This window comes from Haemaphysalis longicornis, unplaced genomic scaffold (genome assembly GCF_048455015.1).
Source record: "Haemaphysalis longicornis isolate Haplotype H1 unplaced genomic scaffold, Haemaphysalis longicornis Haplotype H1 scaffold_4, whole genome shotgun sequence".
NCBI lineage: Eukaryota > Metazoa > Arthropoda > Arachnida > Ixodida > Ixodidae > Haemaphysalis > Haemaphysalis longicornis.
Window position 1 is genome coordinate 111,399,249 of NW_027526361.1, and position 20,556 is coordinate 111,419,804.

Below are 20,556 nucleotides of genomic sequence, written 5' to 3' on the forward strand. Positions count from 1 at the left end.
GCCCAATAAACGTTTTTTCCAATCCAAACCAATTGAGAATGGTAGTTATTTTTTAGAAGATTTATGTTTTCAGAATGGATATTATTTGTTGATTTTAATCGAAATATACAGGGCAAATAAAGGCATGCTGATTAGGAAAAAAATAAAGTGTATTGCTAATCGTGCAATGTTTAGAAAAGAATGAACTTCGCATTTTCACATTAGGGAAGTTTATTTCTCATCATTCATGATATATGGGGAAAACATTTGTTGAAAGCTCCCCCTTATTTTGATGTGCCGTCTAAAATTCTGGCTAGTACTTTATTCACGGAGGCAGTAATCAGAGTACACAATTATTTTTTTCTTAGGGTTGCAGTAATGATAAAAATACTTCCTGCACTGTCTACTTGGTCCCGTTCTTACGTCGTTGCCTTTTATTCGAAGGTCGCACTGGACTTGCTCAGCAACTGTAATGAACGACATATTTGGGAATATCAAATGTCCGTTGGTGTTTTAGGATATGAATTAACTATGTGAAACGTGGTGAAATTTGTCTGGAAAATGCTGGCCTCATTTTAGGAGTGTTTTAATTTATGGCTTCTTGATTGCAAACATAGGCCTTTTTCTAGGCAATAACACGTATGTTTACTTGTAGGATATATGATTCTTTAGTGTAGAAAAAGTGTCAGCGCACACATCTAAGGACTGCGCTTGAGTTTTTCTTGGCTGTTTACAGTGTACGGCTATTTTTCCTCTCCCACTTTTTTACAATTTTTAGTTTAAAATTCGTAACAATAAAACGGAATAAGTACTAGAAAATATGTGTGATCAATAACTGGCAAAAATAATTGAAACCGACAGAAGAAGTCCCTTGCTTTCTGTCTGTCTAGCGAGCTACCCAAGAAACAAGTCTTTATTTTCCTTTCAAGTCATTTGGTACTTAGGTATGGCGATATTAGCCGCCAAGAGAGCCCATGGCGGTTAACACGAGGCCCATTATAAATGTTGCTTTCTTTAAAGCCGCTGATTTGAGACATCGGAAATTCAGTGTAACAACAAATAAGCAAAACCTAGACTATTCTAAGCATCATGCTGACGTTTTTTGAAGCTAAAGTTTCTTTGGCTCTTTAGCCAGGTTTCAAAGGGGCTTCTAGTGCTGCTTTACGAAATCATGCCCAGGTACGTTGAATGTTACACCCAATAGCAAAGGACGTCGTCAAAAGCACATAAAACCGAGGCAAACCATTGTCATTTCATATACCGGCCTATCATGCCGAAGACACCCATTCTATTCCAAGGGGACGCCTCCGAAGATATAGGTGACCGGATCGACCAGTACGAATGAGTGGCTCGTAAAAACGGATGAACCGCCAACGACTGATAGCAAAGCCTTAACTTTTTATTTGAAGGTACGGCCCGGCACTCAATTGAAAAACCCGAAGATTCGCTGGTATCATGAAAACTTTCAAGGGGACTCTTCGGGGAGCCTTCGGCAACCAATACAGACGCCAGAAGCTGAAGCTTGCTTTAATGCCACATCCAGGGCCCCAACCATACTGTTACAAGCTTCGTTGAAGACATGCTGCGGCTGAGTATCCCAGCGAAGAAAGGACTCAACACGCCGTAATGACGGGTGTGATAAGCGATCTTCGGGTGTCTTGTCCGCAATCCACCTACAACATCGAGGGATTCATGCCAGAGAGGACAAACACACAGCGATCCTTTGCTACCAGGAGCGATCACTATCGCAGATTGACCACTGTCCCGGTCATTTCAGCTTTCGCAACAGTCGTCTACAAGCCATGCTGGACTGGAATCAATCCAACACATTATCAGGGACTTTGTGCTGAAGAGGTGTTGCCGACTTTAAAATCCTCGGCTTATTAATCCCTCATACACGCTGTTCGGGAAGAAGTGCAAACAGCCCTTCTTCCAGATGGTCCACCCGATGTTGCAGCTCAGAGCCCTGCCGTGTTGTGCCAGAGCGCCCGGCCCAACTACATTGCACGGGGCGACGCGCCGACAGCGGGGCCAATTCACGCTTCGTACAAACCAGACCAAACTCCCCGCGGCCCACAGCCCCAAACTTGCACCGCCGCAGGGTCGCCTCATCCTTTTGTGTCGTGGTGGTTCGGCCGAATCATGCATCGGGTGAACGACCGGCAACCGACAGGCCGCTACTCGCCTGGAGGCGGTTTCGCGGAGACGGCGAGGGCGTCGCCCTCCCTTTCCCTATTGTAGCGGCTCGGCTGCCGCAACCGCTTCGCGTCTATTCGTAGGATTTCAACCTTCGGCCAGCGAGAGCCGGGATTGGAGCAGTTCAAACTTCCCGGAGCCACAACGGACGTACTGGGGTGTAAAAATCCGCCCGGAGGCACTTATCGTCGGCATTCTTCGGCGGCACTTTTCGAAGACACCCAGTGGAGTGGTGCTGTCGCCTTTCTGCGAGCCATGTAACGCCTTTGTTACCCTTTATATACGTTATATAAATGTTGCTTCAACTTTTAATCGGTTCGAGAACTTCATCGCTCTGATCTGCGCCGCGTCGATAGCGGACGGAGCAAGTCAACGCCGCTACACCTGTGGCTGCGCTCGGAAGGCCAGTCGCAACAGCGGTAACAGCGTCGGCATGGCTGATTACCAACAGTGATGACAAGCTGAGATGCGAGTCCCAACATTGGTGACTGCGGTGCTCAGTCCAGTCGCAACAGCCACAACATATGGTTCCGTTATCAGCGAACCGTAATTCCTGGCTTCTAGGCCAAGCGTTATCCCGCACACCGAGAGAGCTTCAACTTTGCGCTTTACCCGCTATCCCAGCAACAGCAACGGGACCCAAGAAATGAATGGAAGGAGGATGGTTGACTATTGTCCCATTGCTTCCACAGTGGCGAAGCTGACCACGTCTACCGCGGGTGTCCTTACCGGGATCTCGGACTTCGTGAATTCCACCCCAGGACCCATGTCCAAGCTATGTCCAGCAGCCTACTGAAATCGAGGACCACCTTCAACGCCAGTCGCCGACGAACGCTCCTGCAGTTCCCAGACTTCGTTCGCCGTCTCCCCGCCGCCCCGCTTTCCCTATTCGATAAACGCGCTGTGAAAACATGCCACTCCCTCCTCACCGGGAAAACTAAGCCTTCTAAAAATTCTGGGACTCTTCGAAATCATTGGACAACCTCCACGTACGCCGCAACAGACAAACGCTAGGGCTCCCACAGTAGTACAGCAGTAACATCATTTTGCTCAAAATTGCACTTATTGTACCACTGAGTTGCTCACTCAGTCATTTATACAGCGGGGCTCCAGATGTTTTGGGAGCTGGGTGTCTTCATCCAACTGAGTAAGGGCTTCTTGCACGAGGGGAGCTGGGCTCTCTAGACAGGCTCCCACTCTGGGAGCGATGAGAGGTTAAGAAGGATAGGATGACTTGTACGTGATGAGGGTTTTACTGGACATGACCCAACGATGTGGCGAAGTCAGGCTGGTTGTACAGAGCAGAAGGAGCAAGCCTCTTCATATTCCGCAGGGTATATGATAGACATGAGATGTGGAGTGGGGAGGGATAGTTTTTGAAGCTGACTCAGAAGGACTGCATGTCTGCGACTGAGCAATGAATGCGGTGGTTGAACAGGCACGATCCCTGCGGAAATGGTCGAGGATATTCCCGAAATTATGGAGACAGTTCTTCTAACCATAAGGTGGTGGGCTATCTTTAGAGATCCTGTGAGGCTCTCGGCGAACCATATTTCGAGACGTCTCATTGGCTCTCTCATTTTCCATTAGGCCAGAGTGTGATGGTGATCAGATGATGTGGAAGGTATGGGCCTTTGCAACAAGGTTACCAGGGTTCTACATGGCACCCTGCCATTTCAAGCAATTAGTACGAGTGATTGGGAATTGGTTGTGATGTTCATAATTTTATTTTCATGCTTATCATTCGGGCTTCTCCACGTCCACTTCCGGCACCCCAGTTTGCGGAAGAAGATATTTGTGATGAGCAGGTTATTCCTTTCTGCGAACTTTACCAATTAGTCCCCTTTGTTATTCCTAGTAACCACACCATATTTCCCAACTTCCTTTTCTTCAACCTGCTTCTTGTCTACTTTAGCGTTGTAGTGTCCCACAACTACGGTATTCTGTGTCTTTAGTTTAGCCATTGCCACTTCCACATCTTCACAGAAGCCTTCAACTGGCTGGACGGCATGCCTGGATGTAGGCACGTAGCCCTGTACCACCTGGATTGTACCTCTAATAAGCCTAATGACGAGAGACGGTACCCTTTCGGTAATGCTATAGTATTGGTCTATCTTTCGAGCTATGCTCTTATTCACAATAAATCCATCTCCAAGTCCTCATCCGTCCACTAAATCGTGGCACCATAGGACGTACCCATTTTTCAGCACTTTAAAAGGCGTCACCTGTTCTTTTAACTTTGCTCAGCCCTATTACATCCCATTTAATGTCCTAGAATTCCTCGAACAACACCTCTATAAACGTCTGGCTAGATAAAGTTCTCCTGTTAAACGTTGCCAGGTTCGGATTTTAGTGGAAGCCTGTCCGGATCCCGTTATTCTTAGCACCCTCTGCTGCGTCACAGGTCTGGCCGCCACCTTGGTCAGTTGCTTCGCAGGAGATGGGGACTGAGGACCGAGGGTTATTTGGTGAAGTCATGCGAGGTTGTTTCCATTACTACACCAGGGTAGCCAATCCTGCTATGGTGAATGAGTGCTGCCTTACCGGCAATGGTCGCCGGAATCAGGCCACACCCCAAGCCTCATTCTGCAATTCCATCAACCCATGATTTTTTTATCCGGTGGGAATCGCGCGCACCGGGATTCGAGCTATGGTCTTTCTGAACGCGAGGCGGATGCTTTACGGCTAAGCCACCCCACTGCACCCCCCCCCTGATGCATCACCGCTGCAAATGGGGATAAAATAGTTGTAGTAGCCGAGTTCTGCTCAGATCTGTACAGTAGCCGCGGCATCTAGGATTATACCGAACGAGGAAGTAGATCAGAGGAGGTAAACAACCTACCAGTAACGGCAGGACACGTAAAGAAAGCTTTAAAAGAAATGAAAAGGGTCAAAGCACCCGGTGAGGATCATATAACAGCAGACCCTCTGAATGATGGCGGGCAAATTGTACTATAAAAACTGCCAAACCTGTATCCCCGATGCCTAATGACGGCGAATGTACTGGAATCTTGGAGGAACGCGAGCATCATCCTAATCTCTAAGAAAGGTGGCATTAGGGATTTGAAAAATTTCAGGCCGATCAATTTACGGTCCGTTAACAAAGTACTCACTCAGGTAATCGCTAACATAATTTCTGCCACGTTACATTTCAGTCAACCGAATGAACAAGCATGGTTTCGTAAAGGCTATTCAACAACAGACCATATCAATCCGTTGACAGAGAAATGCGTGGAGTATATTCATCTCCTATTTATAGCCTTCATAGATTATTAGAAAGCATCTGACTCGGTGGAAAGCAACGCAGTCATGCAGGCATTAGGGGAACAGGGTGTAGACCAGCATTACGTAAAAATACTAGAGGATATATACAGCGGGTACACAGCTACCATAGCCTACATAAGGACAGCAGTAAAATACCTATAAGGAAGGGCGTCAGGCAAGGAGACACGATCTCTCCAATGTTATTCACAGCATGTTTACAAGGCGTTTTTAGAACATAAGATTGGGAACCAGTGGGTGTAATGGTTCATCGACAACACCTCAGTAACCTCCAATTTGCTGATGACGTTGCCTTGCTAAGTAACTCGGGGGGGGGGGCGAACTACAAAGTATGATTACCGCACTGTACAAGCAGAGCAGAAGCGTGGGCGGGAAAATTATTATACAGAAAACAAAAGTAATGATCAATAACCTCGGGTGAGAAAAGCGTTTTGAGATAGGTGGCGAGGCAGTGGAAGGGCCAAGTAGTGACCCCGGATCCAAACAATGAGGCTTAGATAATTAGAAGGATAAAAATGGGTGGCGGTCATTCATAAGGCATTCTGAGATAAATAATGGCAGCTACCCTTGTACCTGAAGATGAAAGTATATAATAGCTGTATAATAGCTCCATGTTACCGGTACTCACCTACGGAGCAGAAACGTATAGGCTCGCTAAAAGAGTTCAACTTAAATTCAGCACGACTCAGCGAGCAATAGAACGGCAGATGATAGGTGTAACGGTAAGGCACAACAAGATAGCGTAGAGGGCCAAGGAACAAGCTAGTGTTATAAAAATATGAGTAGACATTAGGAATAGAAATTGGCGTGGGCAGGGCATCTAATGAGAAGGCAAGATAGCCGGTGAGAATTGGACAACTTACCAAGTAAGATGTAAAAAAAGGCGGTAGTGGTATAAAACCCAATCACCTATAAACGCATTTTCAATATTGCGAAAAAATTTTCATTATTGCGGACGAAAGACTGCGTGATGCCAGCTGTTCGCGTCTGCTCTGGTCCAAGAAAAGCGTTTTCGAGCTGCTCAATGCACCGCATCAATTCTTGGCCGTCACCTCTACCTTCTAACTCGTTGCAAAGCAGGCCCAGCATCTTTGTTGTTTCTGTCGTTGTAGGCACTTCTCGAGGCTCCCCGTTGTCCTCATCATCATTTGCGTCGTCCACAGCTACCTCAAAAAGGTAGGCGTCGGACAGGATTCCGGTAACGGTACATTATCCTCGTACAGCGTAAATTTGCCTTTCACGACCGCGTTATGCGCCTAGGGGCAGCTAAGCGTTAGAACTGAGACATTATTAGCTGCCTGTTGCAGACTGCCTTGTGTCCTGTCTGTCAACATTTCCAGATATCCGCTGTGCCCCTAATAATCTTTCGAGATAAATGGGGTCAAATAAATAGCGTCTGTGGGAGGTAAACGCTGGGAGTAAATCTTTCCACTTAACCGATATTTTGAGATATCCGAGGGCGCGTAAACGAGGGAATAATGCAGTAGAAAAAAGTGTTTTCTTAAGGCACGCACCTTCTTCTTTTGCTAGAAGCTGTATCCACCGACACTGGATGCGCTACGTATTTCGTCTGGTATGAAAAACGATACTAACAAAGCAGATGCAGAATCCGGAAAGGCAGGCCTGTCCTGCACAATCCCTTTGTCTATCGCGCATACTTCGCGCTGGTTCTGTGGTTTTTTCTCTTTCACGGCTGCTTTGTTTTCCGCTGTGAGCTACACTGACTAGTCTAACTCGCTACACTGCTGCTACTGCTACTGGTTGCGGAGGGGGAGCGTGCAATCGACAAACTAATTAGCGTATTCCCAAAAGAGTTCCATCTCGTGCATCACGCGTCCAATCACCTTTTCATTGCGTAATCGCGTTATCTGTTCTAAGGTTCTCTAGTACAGGGAAAGGAATAAGGGTGGTAGTAATGAAGACGGAGGCGTATTTATGGTGACGCGTACATTTGCAATAGCTATCTGAAAACGCATTCCAGTGATCAGAGAAATAATTATTGACCAAGCGTTAACTAAAGCTTACTTTCAAGAAAATTGTGGCTACCATTCTTGAAGGAGTGACTGCTAACATATTACCCTAGGTTGCCGTACAATCGAAGGTAGAGTTTACGTGGCTACTGTAGGATCTTTTTCTCGTCCTACAACTCATAAAAAGGTACACCACTCGCGTATAGAAAAACACGCCTTCCGCTAATGTATGCAGGTGATTCGCCAGTATTGCGGCCTACACCCTATGGGTTAAGAATGATGGGCGATTCCAGAGATAGGAATGCTATTTCCACAAGATAGAAAACAAGGCAAATTATATCCTACAGAGAGCCAAGGCCCTTGGTGGTGGCTTTACGTTGTCTTTCGGACAACAGAATGGTTGGACTAGAGAGTAGCTTGCAAGCCGACACTATTTAGCCTGTTTTCTTAATATCTAGCTTAATTGCTTACCGTTGTCTTTAAAATTGCAGTACTTTCATTGAAAAAGTAGAATTTTGAATGCGCCATAATTGTATTTACTTTTTATAGTCGTATTGGACTACAAAATACTTGCGTCCCACTACGCTAATAATTTAACTCACCGCTAATAATTTAACCGGTTCGCAAACCTGTTCGGGCTGGGATTTAACCGCACCGAAACTAAACCGGTATTTTTTTTCTGTTCGGCACACTTATATATCATCATCATCATCATCATCACTACCCTATCTACGCCTACTGCACAAAAAAGGCCTCTCCCATGGATCTCCAGTGAACCAGATCCTGTGCTAACTCCTACCAGTTGTCCCCGCAAACTTCGTGATCTCATCTGCTCATTTAAGTTCCTGCCGCCCCCTGCCACGCTTGACTTTTATAAGGAGCCGCACTGATATATATACGATTACAAACTTTTACGCATTGGATAGTTGTATGGGTGTGTTTACTTACGCACGTTTCTCCGAGGGAATAGCAAGAAAGTGGCAAAGACACCACAACGGTAATAACGATCTGCAATCAGCAGTTGTTCCTTTTGGGTAACAAGCTCTCCTGCATGAATCAATAAATAAAATGTCACTACAATTAGGCATGACCTGAAGCCCACAACAGTTTTTTTAGCATTTTCAGAGCAATGACACAATTTTCCTGAGTGCTTTTACACAATTATTCTGCAGATATAAAGCATATGCACTGCATGTTCTTTCGGCCTATTTTTAATAACTGTTCACAAAAATTCTAATGGTGAGTGCTCTTCCCCAGGTAGACCTTGTGAGCTATTTTCTTCATATAATCAGTTTTTACAGCTTCGTCTGCACTATTCTGTATGATCGTCTGCGCATACTCAAAAAGTGCAAGTTTGGGCTGTCGCACCTATTGAAACCATTTTTTGTTTGCAATGCGCATTTTTGCGCAATCTAGATGGCGTATAGAAAATTCTAGCAAACGTTTTACACCAGCGCAGCATCGTAGCAAGTATGACACACACTTGAGAACAATCATGCCGCACATTGTAAGCCAAGCTGGCGTTCTGAGATTTTAGGGAACACAAAAAGCATGTATACTCCCGCTGACATTACTTTCCCTAGCCTGTCGGTCCATCCCTTACACGCATAGGTGTGAGAAACAACTCCCCGTCTTCAACTTAAGGGAGAAAAATTCTCTACTATCAAAGATGTATTGTAAAACTTCCAGCAATATGAAAACAGGGGCTAGAATTTTTATCACAAAAAAGAGACGCCTCGGCTGAGCTAGCAATAACCCATTGCTCATTATTTTCCCGAACTACAGTTCGCTTTCAATATCAAAGGGGCACAAAAATGCCAAGCGAAAGTGACCGCGTTTTCTTGTTTACTATAATAATAAAAAAAACTGCAGCGTGTTAATCAGTTATCAGCAGATGTTGAAAGATCAAGCGTACCATGGGATAATAATACGTTTTCCGCAAACCCTTAACAGACGGACGATAGCTACAAAAAAATCTACAGAAATGTCGGGGATTGTCTACGATTGCCTCGAATTCTTGTGACGCCTGTTTTGAGTGTAAGTTCATTACAGCCAAATTTTTTTTTTGTTTTCCAAATCTTGTGCGACTGATTATATCTATTTAGGCTATTATAACGATTACAAGTGTTACTTTCGCCAAGTCTGCATTTTCTGTAAATAAGGGGCGTTACGCGGTTCGCAATTTTTCACATTTTTTTATATTTTTTATTTCAAGTTTCGAAGAATTCTGTTCGACCAATTAGCTCAACTTACGCAACGATTACAGGTGGAACTTCCACGACACTTGCTTTATTGTGGAGATGCAGGGCGTTGCAAGGTGATCCATTTTGGGGTGTTTTTTTTGTTTATTTTCGGTTTTTCCAAATTCTATTCGACAGATCACCTCCATTTACGCTACTATACCGATTAAATGTTGAACTTCCGCGAAATCTGCATTATTCTGGAAATGCACGACGTTATGCGGATCGCCATTTTCCGTTCATTTTTTATATATTTTTCAGTTCTTAGTTTTTCAAAATTTCATGCGAACAATTATCTCACGCTGTTATAACGATTATAGGTGAAACGTCTGCGATATTTGCTTTTTTTTGTGGATATGCAGGGCGTTACGCGGTCCTTGATGTGGGAGTGTTCGACAAAGAGTGCTACGCATTATCAGTAGCGAGATCTTTCCAAGAATACAGAAAAATCTGTGTGGTACATCTGTGCTTGGGTGTAAATAAGCAGCAACATAGTCAAAATTATTCCACCCGGGTGTCATCCCAACCGAAAATATTGCAGTTGCTAGTCCATTAGGACCAGCGGTATTTCACTTCCTCTTTGGTGTAATTGTGTGCATGTAATTGTGTTGGGCTCAGTTTATGCGACGGGTGGTAGACAGCCCTCTTTGAAAAGGAAGGTAAAGGGAAGTCCTTTAATCTCGCTGTCATGACAATACGAGCGCAGCTTTTAAACCACAAGGAACCAAGTTTTGCTACCTTGCGCACCAAGACAGCCTCAACAAAAGCCATAGCTTTCCGGGTAGCTAACACTAATTTCGCATGAAGGCTTCCTTAATGTCAATGAACCCCTCTTGTTGACCTGCGTTCCATAATAAAACGAAGCACCAAAGAAACGACCAAAATCAAGGCAAACGAATAAGACGAAAAGAGCTCCGTCCGGTCGTCTTCGTTCCTCTCCCTTTTCATTGTTTCGTTCGCACTTCATTTTATAATACATGCGAAGAGTTGACTTTGCTGACAGGTATAACTATTTTCCCATCTTTAGCTTGAACACTTGACAACATAGTTCGGGTAATTGGCACTCCTTTATTGATATTCTGCAAAAATATATAAATACAACATTTGCAATTTTTATGCAAACAGCCAATCTGCTGCACCCCGCAAGCAACAGGTATTTAACTGAGGCTGTAGTGCTAATGCGCTCATAACTTTATAAACATCGCTTGCAGTTTTTAGTAGTGATTCCTGACGCAAGTTTTGTTACACTACTTGCGTAACTTGTGCAGCTCCTACTTTCGTGTAAAAATGAATCTCACCGTAGGTAAACATTACCTTCTCTCCTAAGCATCATAGTGTCCGGTCTTCGGGGAGGAAAAAATATTCCTATGTAGACTGCAGAAGGACTGCGTGTAAGAAGATGAAAAAACGCAACCCGGTTTTAATATAACTGTGACTGGCTCAAATTCAAAAACTTCATAATGCAAGGTTTACTTACCCCTTGCCTGTCGTGTACTTTCGTTGAAATCTGACTACTGAACTATTTATATACGTCATGAAATCCATTCTACACGGATATGCCTCGAATGGGGTTGAGACATTGTAGGTCCAGATGACTTCCGACGTGTTCATGAACTGAAAAAAAAAAAGCAAATGATGAATTTTTGTTTTGCATTTTGAACGTGGCTGCCACGGAAAGTGAGCGCTGATTTAGTGATAATGGTGACGCAAGCATTCGACAGGTGCGCAGCAGGGTAAGTACAGTAGCCAAGATAATTTTGGATGATATAGTAAATGGCATTGAAGGCTGTTGTAAGAGCAGTTGTGGTTTTTTCCGTGCGCGAAAAACACAACGCCGCTGTTTGTACCCGCTATTCCATTTGGAAGAGCAAATTTTACAATAACCAAGCAGGTAACAAACGAAATTTCGTTATTGTATACGTGGGGCCACTTATACCTCCATGTTGTTTTCCTCGGCGAGAAAAGGTGCGCGTAATTACTATGTCAAACTTCATGAAGATCCATATTGGAAATTATCATGGACCAGGTGACAGGAACGATGGTCGTAGTGAAAAACCTAATGTGCGTGGTAGTGAATGACGGAGTGACAATGAAATGAAGGAAGCTCAAACTAATGCGTAAGACTTGATGGCAGCGAAGCTGGACGCAACAGCAGCGTGTTCCTCGTTTTCGCCGCACGGCGTTGTTTAATCCTCGACGCTGTACGAACGACCACAACTGGATGTTCGTCCTACTCCTCGCACACGGCTCTGCGTGCACGTCGCCTTCCTTCCTCGCGCGCACTTATCGCTGCGGCGGCGGCGTCCACGGCTTCCTCCGCCAGGTGGCGGCACGGGTCCCGGGCGCTTCTCCGTTCCTTCCTCGCCTATCACGCCCCGCCATCGGGCGCTGCTCCAATCCCGGTGCTTGCGGAGAGGGGTCTGGTTTGATCTCTACCTCTCAAGGTCAAAACTGCCCGAGGTAGCGTACTGTAGCTACCGCATGATAACGCATGTTAGACAGCGACGATCTCCTCCCTCTTGTTCTATATTACGATAGCGGTTCCGAGCACTTCAAATTGCGGTAACGTCAGCCAAGACTAAATGGGTACCAGTTAACACATTTGCCTAGGCCTACATCGCGTGGTCAGACTAAACAACGTGCACATGAGATACATCACAAAAGGGAGCGGCTTCGCGCCGGCCCTTATCGTCTTGCATACGTAATCATGCGAACGGCAATTAAGTTTCGCAGTTGGATATCTCGCAGTACGGATGTGCTAGAATACACAGACCCTTAGCTTAAGATCAAGTTGCTAGATGCTAGAGGTACTGCAGCGCCGACTATGACCTTTATACCAGACACCACGCCACAACGCAGCGCTTAAACAGTCGTACCGTATTCGAGTCAGCGGCAACACGAACCCTTACTGCGACAACTGTAGATCACCGAAAAACGTGAAACACGTTTTTTTTTGGGGGTGCCACTTCTATTTGCAGGCACCAAAGTTATGGTTTTGTGCAGAAAGTTAAGTGTCTAGCCGTAAATTCGGTGACCTGAATCTTTTTGGATCATGACCCCCCTCCCCCTGCGCCAAGGGGTCAGCGCAAAACAATAGAGACACTTGCGTGATATAAAACTACATGAAAAGCGTACCTTTAAAAATGTATCTTTACATGAAAAGCGTGGACACACAGGGGAGGAAAAGAACCAGAAGTCTCAGGACAATGTATATGAAACGTCAAAGCACCGGAGAAACGACCAAGGCAATCAAAAATGAAGTGAAAAAATTATACACAACGACCTCGAAGAAGAGGATGCACGCAAATAAGTCATTGGATATATACACAATCGGGAAACGGGACATCATGACAGACAAGTTCTTTTGTAATACCAAAGAGAGTCCATTTGTTTTGAAGCCCGCGTCGGTTTGTTACGAGCAAAAACGCTTATCCAAGTGTCGATACAGGGAGAACAGCGCGCAGTTTGCGGCTAGGAGCCAGAAACCATGCGACGTATTGTAACGTAATGCAAAGGCGTCTGTCCTGTCCTCAGTGAGGAAAGGATCTAGCTTTCGGAAACCCTTGGCTTTAAAGTTATCGTAAAATTAACTGTAAAGCAGTAGAGGTCAGTATAACAAGGTTAGAATGCTGGTGGGAAAAGAGCAGAGAACAATCTGGGAAGACATGGGAAGCCAGACCAGCACAAAAATTTCATGCAAATGTTATTTCTTGTTTCTTTTTTTTTGTGATTGAAGAGTGGCGTTACGACTAAGGTTGCTGTGCAAAACCACCCCGTCACAAAAAGGAAGTCGCGAAGAATCATCATCAAATACATTGGCGTCAGTGAAATGCTGTGTAATGGTAATTTTGTCATTTCCTAATAAAATTGCACTAAAATATTGGTGCAGCTTGCACTAGTGGTGCAAGGCTGGAGAAGCAGCAGAGCTGGCGGCCCCTCTCCCTTCATCGGAGACCCCGCTGCTGCACTTCACGCGAATTTCCGAACTTGACGCTGAGCGTTCTTCATGACCGGCAGGCCCGGATCATTTCGTTCGAAGCCTTTTACATCTCTCCCAGAGTGGACCGCGCTAGTACGCGCTAGGACCCGCGCCACCCGGCTTCTTGAACTCAGCGTCTGTGCTCCTCACTTAAAGGGGTCCTGAAATACGTTCGGGCGATGCATGGATGTTGTGGGAATCGTGGAGAACCGCGACCTGCGATCCCGAGCAGGCGCGCGCTTCGGGAGGGACCTTGTGCGCTGAAACCGGTCCGGCGCTCCGCTGGTTCGTCGGCGTCCCCCGAGAGATGGCGCCACCGATGTGTGCGGGGATAGGCGTGCGGGCGGCGCGAGCGTGCGCGCACGGGAGACGGGAGAGTCTCGTCGGAGACCCGGTCGGGGCGAGATCGGCGGAACGCGGCGGTGATGGATACATGCATCTCAGGTGGGAGCTTGTTTGTCGCGCGCCGTGAGTGCCTGCCTCCCGTTCGCGGTCACGACCCGGACGGCGTGATTCGTGAACGCCGTCGAGCCTTGTGCTCGCATGCTTTGGGATTCCCCAAATAAACGGCTGTGCTTCGGCACTACTGTCTACTGTGTTCTCGTATCGGCGTACCTCGCTGGGCTGCCGTAGGCATGGGAGCCCCCGTGGTTGTCACGCCGGGAGCTGGCGTGGGGGCCTTACGCCAGGACTGGCTGAGGTCCCCGAGGAACCCCTCACGTATATCCCCACATGGCGCCCGAACGTGCGTCTCGTATTCAGACGAATTCGAGGTTGCTAGCTCCCCGAGAAATGCGTTGCTGCAGTCGTAGCCCGCTACCCTTTGTCCGGAAGACTTCGGACGAAACGCCTCGCGCCAGTCGGTTGCAGGCAGACAGTTATGATGCCCGATACAGCCGTGACGGCAAATGTGTAAACCTTCCTACCCGCACCAGGCGGTGAGTCAGTAGGATACCTCCGAGCACCGCAGTCGCGGCCCGCTTGCGATTCGGGAGGTGCGTAGGCCTTGTTCCAACATGGCGGCGGGTCGCCTTCCTCGTAGCGCCATCCCTGCGCAATCACGCCGGCGGCGCCGGTTGAAGTTTCCCGCAGGCGCGGCGGACACTACCGAGCGAGGGTGCGGTGTTTGGGAGTTCGCAAGCCGCACGATGAGCCCGCCGCTACTGCGCTTCGAGTCCGAGGCGGAGTGTTTGCCGATTTGACGCCTGACAAAGAGCGAGGGGGATCGCTGAAGAATCAGTCTCCTCTCGCTGCGGGGGGAAGCGGGAGCAATGGGACCGTTGTCTCCGCGTTTCCGGAGTGCGTGCGTCTCGATGCCGTGAGGTCTCCGCTCGAGATTGCGTTTAGGCAGTAAGAGCTTCGCGCGGCTCGGCAGCGGGCTCGTTGGTCGCGAGAGATCGCCAGTCTTAGTAAGAGACGGACTCTCAGGAGACCTATACCGGTGATGTGCGCCCGTAAGCCGCTGGTATTGCGGTTCGCGCTGGCTCTACGGCATCTTGTATTGCTGCGAGTGAGTTGCAGGAGCCCGCCTGCTTGATGCTGAGCAGCTTTGCCGACCAACGCACCAAGCCGAAATTACTCGGACGGGTGTTTCGATGCTGACCCCCCGTAAAAGTCAGACGAGCTGCCTCCAGGCGGGGGTGGCTGCTGGGGCACAGTTGCCGGACTCGTGATTCCGCGAGCAAGCGAACGTGCAAGGGGGCACCCTCGGGCATCTTTGTTACCCTATTTGACGAGATCGTCGATAAGGTTTCCGGCCAGTCAGAGGAGATTGCGGAGTCCCGCTGCTCCCCACGTCAAGTTTGGGAATCGTTTAAACTGGACGGTGAGAGCGAGACCTGCAAACGGATACAACCGGGAGCCACGCCAGTCACCACTGCCACGGACAGCGAGGATGGCCTGCTGAACAACCGGCGGGACCGAGCGCGGCCCGCGGAGCTACCGCCAGTTGCTGCTCCGGCCTGCCGGGCGGCAGCCAACCGTTCGGGAGGACCTGCGGCCGAAGCGGCCACGGCACCCAGGAGGCGGCGGGATCTGGCGCCTACGCGAGCGGCGAGAGCCTTCGGGCAGCCGCAGTGGGCGCGGCCGTTCCTGTTGCCGCCTCGAGCTGGGAGTGGGGGTCGCATCATGGCGCGACCCCGGTGTTCGTCGGCTGCGGCTGCAGGGTACCCCCGGGCCTGCCAACCTGCTGTGCTGCCCAACCGCGAGAGACTTGGAACCATTGCAATGTGTTTGCGGGTTTGTGAGGCGAGCATCGCGACGGCGGCATCGTGTGGCGAACTTTGGTGTGGAGTGGCGTTCGGTGGCTGTTTTGCTGACTTGAGACGTCGTGACGAGTGTGGTGCAACGTGGCGTCACTAGAGCTCAAGTGGCGTCCAGTTTAGGGGGGAGGAGTGTGGGAATCGTGGAGAACCGCGACCTGCGATCCCAAGCAGGCGCGCGCTTCGGGAGGGACCTTGTGCGCTGAAACCGGTCCGGCGCTCCGCTGGTTCGTCGGCGTCCCCCGAGAGATGGCGCCACCGATGTGTAAGGGGATAGGCGCGCGGGCGGCGCGAGCGTGCGCGCACGGGAGTCGGGAGAGTCTCGTCGGAGACCCGGTCGGGGCGAGATCGGCGGAACGCGGCGGTGATGGATACATGCATCTCAGGTGGGAGCTTTGTTTGTCGCGCGCCGTGAGTGCCTGCCTCCCGTTCGCGGTCACGACCCGGACGGCGTGATTCGTGAACGCCGTCGAGCCTTGTGCTCGCATGCTTTGGGATTCCCCAAATAAACGGCTGTGCTTCGGCACTACTGTCTACTGTGTTCTCGTATCGGCATACCTCGCTGGGCTGCCGTAGGCATGGGAGCCCCCGTGGTTGTCACGCCGGGAGCTAGCGTGGTGGCTTACGCCAGGACTGGCTGGGCCTCCGAGGAACCCCCTCACATATCCCCACAATGTACAGTCGGCCAAATCTTTAACTGGCGTGCGCGAGCGGCGACTTTTCTGTGCGACAGCGCCATATGACGGAGCCAAGTTGCAAACTGTTTGAGGCTAAGCGCATGCCCAGAAAGCCGCGCTCAGTTGTGCCCATCGTCTGCTAGGCTGTTCCTTCCTTAGCGCGTCACCCCTTATGAGCGCACTGCGAACGATCCAGTCAGCGTGATAAAGCGAATGGGTTTGCTCTTATTTTATTTTTCCAAGATCAACGTTGCAGCAATCAATCGAGTACATTTCAAGATACGCCGAACACGCTAACTCATGAGATAAGGTGAAGAATAGGCTTTATTCATTTTTTTACTTTGTGACGTAAACGCTTTCCTGTGTGTATTAAGGGCAGTTATCAGTCGTATGCGAGCTTGATATCTTCAACGTGGCTGCGAAACTATAAGGCCGCTGTGAACCTATGATAAGTGAAGCTGCTCTGCAGGTTGTGCTCGCAGCAGTTTTCGGCAGTCACCAAAATGACACCCCGAATACCTCAAGCGAAAAGACTCCAAATTACAGGAATGTCAATGAGCGGCTTAGCACAGAAAAAAATCGCTCAAGCAACTGGAGTGGCTGCGGCTTCAGTGGGAAGAACAATACGTGCCTACCGGGACGAAGGCCGGATTGCAGATGCTCCTCGCTGCCTCACAAAAAAAAAAACAACCGAAGAAGAGGACTTACAGATTGTTTCCTGTGTCAGTGACAATCTGTACATAACAGCGGGTGCGATACGGGCTGTCCTTGGCCTAAATGTTTCTATTGAACTTGAAAAGTGTGAGATTTCCCCTTCGCGTGAAAGAGTAATACTTAGCACAGATGACGTTGACGACCCCATCTAACGATTGCACTAGTTCATTTGGTGTGCTCAAAACGCCTTTCAGTACCCCTTTAAGGCCCGAATCCACGTGAATTGGTGAGTACAACAGCACGCGAGAGATCATGCCACAAACTCTGCGCAGAGTATTTTTTAAGGTCGACCTGGCCGACGCCGGACGCTCCTCACGATTCGGACGCTCATGGGCACTGGGTATTTTTTCTAAGTATTTTTTTCTGGTAGCGCTCGACGGCGCAACTTTAAGCTTAGACAGCTATGCTGTTAAGACGAACGTTCATTACTTTTTTTTATTTTCTTCTCTTATTTCACTGTCTCTACTCTGCTGTTAGTAAGGCCTTTTCTCTGTTTGCTCCTTTTCCATGGGGGAAATGATATCTGTGTTCATATCTAAGGCGTTCCGCTGCTGAGCACGAGGTCACGGGTTCGATTCCCGGCCGCGGCGGCCGCTTTTCTGATGGAGGCGAAAAGCAAAAACGCCCGTGTGTACGAGATTTCGGCGCACGATAAAGATCCCCAGGTGGTCAAAATTAATCCAGAGCCCTCCACTACGTCGCGCCTCATCGCTTGCGTTGCGTCGGCGCGTTAAATCCCACAATCAATCAATCAATCAATCTATCTATTTGTGTTCATATACTGGCCAACAATCCAGATTTTTGTACATAAATTGATTGTATTCACTGGCGAGGCGCGCATGCAAGCAACCGTGTGAGTGCGCCATCATTGGTTACGTAGGGCTCCGCGGGATGGCAATACTTGTCCCGGCTAAGCACATGACTGTGTTGCACGTTACAAACTCTACCTCACCGAATGCAAAGAAGTGCCTCGAGTCCAATGCGAGTACGATTAATAACATCTCTGTTTACCCCACCCTTGAGAATCGGGTTGAAACAAAGCAGAAGACACACGCCGGTGTTTTATTTTTCTCCGGCGTTCGGGCGCAGTGGCCAAAGCCGCGCCATATCCGTGGCGCATCGGCCATGCCTGTGTCCGTTTCCAGTGTTGCCAAGCGAAGACATTGACAGCTAAACTTTTCAACGACTACCACCTGTAGCTTTAGCTCACTACATCTAATAGAAAAAAAACTATAAAACTCGAAAAACTAAACCACTTCAAAGAAAACAGCCCGCTAAGCCAATAAAAAACTTTCCAGCTTGGCTGTCCGGAATTGAAGCCAGAACCTGAGAATTTCGACGTAATTTTGGGCATCACATCTTCATAATTGTTTTTGATTTTCACGGTTGCTTGGGAGCCCTGCACAAGCGATGTTTTCATGCTTAATATTCTTATTCGAAGGCTTGGACAGCAGTGAATACATTTGATGTACCCCAACTAGTTGAAAAATGCAATTTCACCTTTGTTTTTGGCTGCTATAGCATTGAGGGAGCGTAGGCCACAGCTTATTTAAAAAAGTCAGACACAAGTTGTACTCTAAAATTAATAGTGTAGATCGATTATTTAAAAAATGTAGGAAAACCTGGTGGAAATAGTTTTGTCCGAATCAGAACACATTAATCCACTGTAATCATACCGAGTTCTACCGACCAAGCCACAACACAGTGTCGCTACCGATACGCGGCAAAACATTTGGCGTTCCCAGTCAAACATTTATTATTAAGTCCAGATATTTCGATTATTTTTCATTTTTGTGCTCAATGCAATCGTAGAACTTAGGTTGCGAAATTTATTCTCTGGGCAGTATTTTTAATAGATAAAGCTGCGCATAGCAGGCTTTCAATTATTCGCTCAAGCGTCTATGCAGATACAGAGCAGTCAATGTGTTTTTTTTTCCTGTTTGTTGTTTAGACTGCGGGATATGCAGAGAAGCTAAATATAAGCCTTCATTACTGCGTTTATCCTCCTCACCAACGCGAGACATTCGGGAGCACTTCAACGCAGCCAATTGCCAAAAACTGAAGCTAGCGAAATACCTGATGTCAAAGAATCCCTATGTATTGAATGTACTAACCTCTATGGCGGGATTGCTTGTAAACAAAACTCCTATTTTATACCCTTGCAGCCCGCTGTGAACCAATGTCTGTGTATTCAAGGCAGGATGTGGACGGCCGGAATTACGGCACAGTGTCAATGCGTCGACACTGTAGTGTAGTATTCCCTCATCCAGAATATTCGCCAATAAAACCATCTTTCATGCCGACACGCGTGGTACAAACGCAGCAGTACTACTACGATTTCTTTTTTCACATGTTAGCATGTCTACGCCAATGTTCCTCGAATCCAAATATTTATGTTCCCTATTCCAATATATTTAAAAGGTACAATTAACGCTGCGGGAGCTGCTTTAAAAAATAGAATTGGTTATCTGTGGTGAAGTGACTGCTAAGATACCTTGGCCATAAAACCTCAAAATTAGTAAATATTTCGTTAGTACCGAGTTGAATACGAGCTGGAAAAAATTCCAACACAGCAACATTTTCTGATCAGGCACCACCACCTAAAATTTCAAAATAACATTTTCCTCTAAATCTGAACTTCAGCAACATCGAGAAACGATACCTACCTTTTTCACGTTGTAAAAAAAGGCTTTCTTTGAACTGCATCGCTGTTTCAACAAAAAAGCACCGAAAACTAGAAGACACTTAAGCTGCCAGTACTTCATTTTCCTCCTGTCAGAGAGCCGGAAATGTTTGGCTACTAAGTTATACGAGTCTGTTGCCCACCAAACCTCCGCAATGGAGTGCACACAAACATATTTATGCTCGAAGCTGATTCCACTGGCTTCCACGGCATGAACAATCGTTCCGAAAGACGAAGGCTCGCCGACACGTATGCGCGCGTCTGACGTAACGGTAGCCGTGATTGAGTAATGATGGATCGCAAAGAGAATAAAAGCCCGTTCCATTCATTTCGTTTATTTTTCCTTGAAGGGCAAGAAGGATAAAAATATCTTCTGCCTAAAGTTTGTTAGGTATAGCCTTACATATTTGAGGTCTGTTCAATCGCTCGACCCATGTTATAATATTACAATTTCTTTTAGGCCTGTCAAGTTTAGTGAAACACCGATTCTGTACACTATAACATATATTGCTCAATGGCTTGCCAGTAAGGTTCCCCAGAAAATTGCGCGGCAGCCGTGAACAGCACTTCCTAGA

General features: G+C 47.6%; 1 long non-coding RNA gene across 1 annotated transcript; it reads right to left on the reverse strand.

The window, feature by feature from the left end:
• Positions 1 to 10,940: 10,940 nt before the first annotated feature.
• LOC144180492 (uncharacterized) lies at positions 10,941 to 20,110 on the reverse strand. The gene is made up of 3 exons (XR_013324437.1): positions 19,965 to 20,110; positions 11,145 to 11,281; positions 10,941 to 11,052 (listed from the first exon to the last, which is right to left on the reverse strand). It is a non-coding gene; the product is annotated as an uncharacterized LOC144180492 (long non-coding RNA).
• Between the last annotated feature and the right edge of the window lie 446 nt (positions 20,111 to 20,556).